Genomic DNA, 6,149 nt, shown 5'->3' with positions numbered 1-6,149 from the left:
ATAGCAAATACTCTGATAGTCTCCCTATCTGTTTCAAACTCTAAACCAGAAGTGCAACAATCATCGACCAACTGAGAAACACCGATAGTTGAAAGAGATAACGAACAAAGCTTTCGGCTCAAGGCATCTGCAACTGCATTCGACTTCCCTGGATAATACTTGATCTCACAGTCGAAATCCTTCAACAGATCTAACCATCTTCTCTGTCTCATATTCAGCTCTGCCTGTGAAAACAAGTACTTAAGACTCTTATGATCAGAAAAGATCTCGAAAGACTCACCATAAAGATAGTGACGCCAGATCTTCAAAGCAAATACAATCGCTGCAAGTTCAAGATCATGAACAGGATAACGAGTCTCATGCGGTTTCAGCTGCCTTGATGCATACGCCACCACATGCTTATGCTGCATAAGAACACAACCCAAGTCTCGGTTAGAAGCATCACAATAGACTGTGAACCCTCCAGTACCCTTCGGAATAGTAAGAATTGGAGCACTGGTCAGTCTCCTCTTTAGATCAACAAAGCTAGCCTCACAATCTGGTGTCCAGACAAAAGGCGCATTCTTCTGAGTCAGCTGGGTAATAGGCTTGGCAATAGACGAGAAACCCTCGATGAAACGATGGTAATAACCAGCTAAACCCATGAAGCTTCGGATCTCAGGTACTGATGTCGGTCTAGGCCAATTCATAACCGCTTCGATTTTGCTGGGATCGACAGAAATCCCATCTTCAGAAATAATATGACCGAGAAAGACAACTCGATCTAACCAGAATTCGCATTTCGATAGCTTGGCAAACAACTGCTCAACTCGTAAAATCTGCAAGACGATTCTCAAGTGCTCTGCATGGTCAGTACGGTTCTTCGAGTAGATAAGAATATCATTGATGAAAATAATGACGAACTCATCTAAATAACGCTGAAAGATACGGTTCATCAAACCCATAAAAACAGCTGGAGCGTTAGTCAAACCGAATGGCATGACTATAAACTCAAAGTGACCATACCTCATTCTGAATGCGGTCTTAGGAACATCTTCCTCTCGCACTCTCAGCTGATGGTAGCCTGACCTCAGATCAATCTTAGAGTAGACAGAAGAACCCTGCAGTTGATCAAACAAGTCATCTATTCGGGGTAAAGGATACCTGTTCTTAACTGTAGCCTGATTCAATTGACGGTAGTCGATACAGAGCCGCATAGAACCATCCTTCTTCCGAACGAATAGAACAGGAGCACCCCAAGGCGATACACTAGGTCTGATGTATCCCTTGGCAATCAAATCCCCAAGCTGCTCCTTCAACTCTCTCAATTCAACAAGTGCCATACGATAAGGAGCTTTTGAAATAGGTTAAGTACCTGGCACTAAGTCAATGCTGAATTCGACTTCTCGAATGGGTGGCAATCCAGGAACATCTTCCGGAAACACATCAGCAAAATCTCTAACCACTGGTAAGTCAACCAAAGCTGGGCTAGATTTCAGTACATCAACCGCATAAACCAAAAATCCTTCTGCACCTCTCTGTAACAAACGAGTCATAGATAACACTGAAATCAAAGGAATTCTAGATCGAGAACCCTTACCAAAGAATTTCCACTCGTCTGCCATTTCAGGTCTGAACCTGACAACCTTCAGAAAACAATCAAATGTCGCCCTGTACTTGGTCAAAGCATCTATACCGACAATACAATCAAAATCTGACAACCCAAGCGCAATACAGTCGAATTCTAACAAATTCCCCTCGAAACAAAATTCACAGTTCCTGACTAGTCGGACAGAAACAATTCCTCCACCCAAAGGTGAAGTAACAGCTACTACTGTAGGCAACAATTCAGTTGGAAAAGCATGCAATAACACATATTTATCAGAGATAAAAGAATGGGAAGCACCTGTATCTATCAAGACATGAGCAGAATGACCGAAAATCGAACAGTTACCTGCTATGACATCGTCAGGTGCTGCCTGAGCCTGATCCTCTGTCAATGCAAAGACTCGTGCTTGCTGTCTCGGAGGCTGATTTGCACTAGAGCTACCTCCTTGTCTGTTCTGCTGTTGCTGGGGTTGGAAAGAGTGTACTGCAGACGACTGCCTCTCCGTCTGAGTTGCAGGTCTAGACGAACTCCCACTCTGAGCTCTATCTCTATTACGTTGAGGGCACACTTTAGAGAAGTGTCCCGGTTGCTGACATGTGTTACAATTGCCGAAGACTCCCACACACTGATCCGGTGAGTGTCTTCCTCCACACTTGCTGCAGTACAAGGATGATGACCCAGAACTCGGTCCTGAACCAAATTGCTTCGAACCACTGGAACTGGACGAACTATTCCCCTGTCTCTTGAACTGTTTACCTCTTGCCTTGTACTGATCCTTTCTGTTTCCCCCACTGTTTCCACCTTCATACCTCTGCTGCTGGTTCTGATGTTGAGGTGGCTGATTCTGGTACTGAGATGGTTGGTTCTGATACTGCCTCTGCTGCTGAGGTGCCCCCTGATTACCTCTTTGCCTCCACAAGCCTGCTTCTGCTCCCTTTGCGTAATTCATTGCATCCGCAAAGTTGCTAGGCCTGTTGGTGTTAACCAACGTGAAGACATCGGGGTTCAACCCGTTGATGAACTGATCTGCCTTAGCTTCTTCATCTCCGGCAATTAGCGGTGCAAAACGCAACAGACTATCGAACTTAGCCACGTACTCTTCAATGTTCAGATTCCCTTGCCTCAGATTTGCAAACTCTGCTCCCTTATCCTTACGATACGAGATAGGGAAAAACCGCTTATAAAACTCAGATTTAAAAAGAGTCCAAGTAACCTCTGTACCTCTACTCTCAATTGCTTTCTTTGTCATGATCCACCAGCTCTTAGCACCAACACGCAGCTGATGAATTACTAACCTGATTCGGCGGTCATCTGTGTAGTCAATGGAATCAAACAACTGATCCATATCATCCAACCAACTCTCACAGTCAACTGGATTTTCTGAACCCATCAACAATGGCGGATTGAACGACTGAAACCTCTTCAGCAAGGTTTCCATAGGAGTCGCTGAAGCATCCAACTGATCAACCTCAGTGCTAGCTTGCTCAGTCGCAGGGATAACTGGTGGTGTGTTTCTGTTTATCACTCGACGAGGACCCATCTGATAATCAAAGGTTAGCACACGAGATATCTCAAATGCTACCATCAGTGCCCTTACAACCGCTTGGAATACCGAATACCAGTCGAGAACAGAAACAGTTATATCTCAAGTAGATCATGCTTTATTAATTTAAATCACACAACCATGTAATTCAAATAATGCTCAAACAATAAAGCATGCCCGCATGGAATTAAGTACACAATTAAATAATTCAAACACATGCGAGGAGTCATTGCACACAGACTCGATCTACCCCGCTCACTCTAGTTCGACCAAGAATCTTAACGCTCTGATACCACTTAATGTGAGACCTCGATTCTAAACCACTAATCTCGGATTAAACAACAAGTAAGCGAACAAGAATCCAAGAGTAAAACAATTCAAAAGTTTTTTTTTTTTTTTTTAAACGCCGCGCGCCCGCGCGAGGAACCAAGCTCGCGCGTGCGCGGGCTTCAACATCCGAGACCAACCAAAGGCTCGCGCCCGCGCGAGGTACCAAGCTCGCGCGCGCGCGGGCAAACCATTCAGAGGCCCAACGGAGGCCTCGCGCGAGCGCAAGGAACGCCTCGCCCGCGCGCGGAAGGCCTGGGCAGAAATGCTCAGGCTGCAGAAAAAAAAAAAGAAAGGATTCCGCGCTTGGTCCGACATGCCTTCAAATACATATGCAATAACAGAGTGTAGGGAAACATGCCATAACAAGTCATGCTTTCAGAAGGCATAAAAACAACCAGAAGTCTAAATCGATACAACAACAACATACTTCGATTTTAGATTACAATCCGAATACAAACTAATTCGAATAACAAAACATATCAAGTTCGAGTTCTAACATGCTTCAATCTTAAACTAGATAAACATGCTAATTCGACTTCTAAACCGAGTCTCACTTCTACTACTTGCCCTCGAAGCTAACCATGCCTCTTCTGACTTGTTCCTGCCCCACCTGTTGCCAAGTACACATACAAACAAAGCAGCAGCCGAATAACCGGTGAGAACGACATTCCCAGTAAAAGCAACATAACAAGTAATACAAGTTACAAACATGCTTTCAATACAATAACAAAATCAATAACATCGTAATGAAATGCATGTCTTGAAACAGGGATATCAAATCTGATAACGAGGGATTGCTGCTGTGCCTTTGGGATCCCGAGGATAAGATCACGTAACAACTCACCGACTCTCCCAATCGAGGTGGTGCCACGTATCTCACTCCTCTAGACTTTGAGCAACTATAATGAGTATGCTAGCACCAGACGAAACGACTACGACCTGGGCCACTCAATCGTAGTTCCCAAACGTCTAAACAAAAAGGATGGTTCTGCCCGCTGAAACAAGATTGGCTCAAGATGAATGCATAACAGAAACATAAAACATAATCCTTTTAACAAAACCAATACAATCAAACAATACACAAGTTCCTCATGCTAGAACAAGTGTAGATGCAAGTATGAGATTTCAAAAGGGAAAACTCGAGAACCACAGTCCCGAGTATGCTATCCCGCTACGATGACTGCTTTTACCTTTCAATGCAGTAGCTCCCAAGTCTGGATACGCTACAAAGAGATTGTATCAAAGTCTAACCAATTTATACGAAAACAAGGTAACAGTGCAAAGAATTTCTCTATACCGTTCTTCGTTCAAAACTCTGAAACGATCAAACAGCTGCTAACTCAGGGCTTGAAAACTCCAAACGAATCTGTTCAGATACAAGAGATGATTGATCAATAACCATGACCAACTTACAAGCCAAGTTCATAACTCAAAACGGTTCGAAATTCCCAAAACTCTAACCGACGGCATAACGGCTATAACTGAACAAACCGGCAACGCAGACAGCAGTTCAATACCGATATCAACTCGATTCAAAGCTAATACAACAACAACAAGACAAACCCAACAAATCTCAAAAGCTAGATTTTCGAATAATACTTCCAAAAATCATAACAATTCCGAACGTCGCTCTATTTCAAAACTGACAGATAATAAACGATCAGAACTCTGTAGAGAACAACATACTCGAATCTAACTCGATTCTAACAACATCCAAAAACTAGAATGCATCCGATCGTAGAAGAACTTACAATATAACAGAGCTCTCACTGCTGTGATCGATAATCTGCCTTCGAAAATAATTTCCAACGGCTGGATCGACCGAAAATCAAAATCACAAAGCTTGGAAAGTGTTGGAGGCGTCTTCAATGGTGGAGCTCGGTTGTGAGGAGGAGGAGGAGTGCTTTCAAAGTCAAACAAATGAGTAGATAATATAACAATCCAATATTTGCGTTTTAGTCCCTGAAATTTCCAAAATTTGCAAAAAGAACCCTGATCAAAATAAAGTCGGCTCGCGAACTCTGCAATCTCCGATTAACTCAAATAAACTCATTTAAGATAAAAACGGGGCGTTACACTCTATGCTACTTTGAGCGACCGATTCAGATCCTTGACCGGAAGGAGAAGAAACTCAGAAACAAGTTGATTCCGTTGGTGAAAGTACAGTGGAGCCATCATAGAGTCGAGGAAGCGACTTGGGAAACAAAATCTGACATGAGACAACGTTTTCCTGAGTTATTCGGATGACGTGAGTTCTTCTTACTGTCTTTAGTTCTTTATTCTATCTTATGAGTTGTGATTCTTATTGATTTCGAGGACGAAATCTCTTCTTAGAGGGGGAGAATTGTAACGCCCTGATTTTATCTTAATTGAGCTTATTTGAGATAATCAGAGTTTCCAGAGTTCAAGAGCCGAATTTTTATTGATCGGGGTCTATTTTGCAAATTTCGGAAATTTCAGGGACTAAAATGCAAATATTGGATTTTATATATTATCTACACTTGTTTTACTTCTCAAAGCACTCCATCTTCCTCCCTTGGCCGTTCCTCCTCCATTGAAACGCCTCTTAGCTTTTTCAAGCTTTCAAATTTGAGTTTTCGGTCGATCCGTTCGTTGGAATTTATTTCTGAAGGCAGTTTAGCGATCACTGCAGTGAGAGATCCGTTTTATCGTAAGTTTTTCTACGAT

The sequence above is a fragment of the Henckelia pumila genome, chromosome 3 (assembly GCF_033568475.1).
Source record: "Henckelia pumila isolate YLH828 chromosome 3, ASM3356847v2, whole genome shotgun sequence".
Lineage (NCBI taxonomy): Eukaryota > Viridiplantae > Streptophyta > Magnoliopsida > Lamiales > Gesneriaceae > Henckelia > Henckelia pumila.
This window is presented reverse-complemented; position numbering follows the sequence as displayed.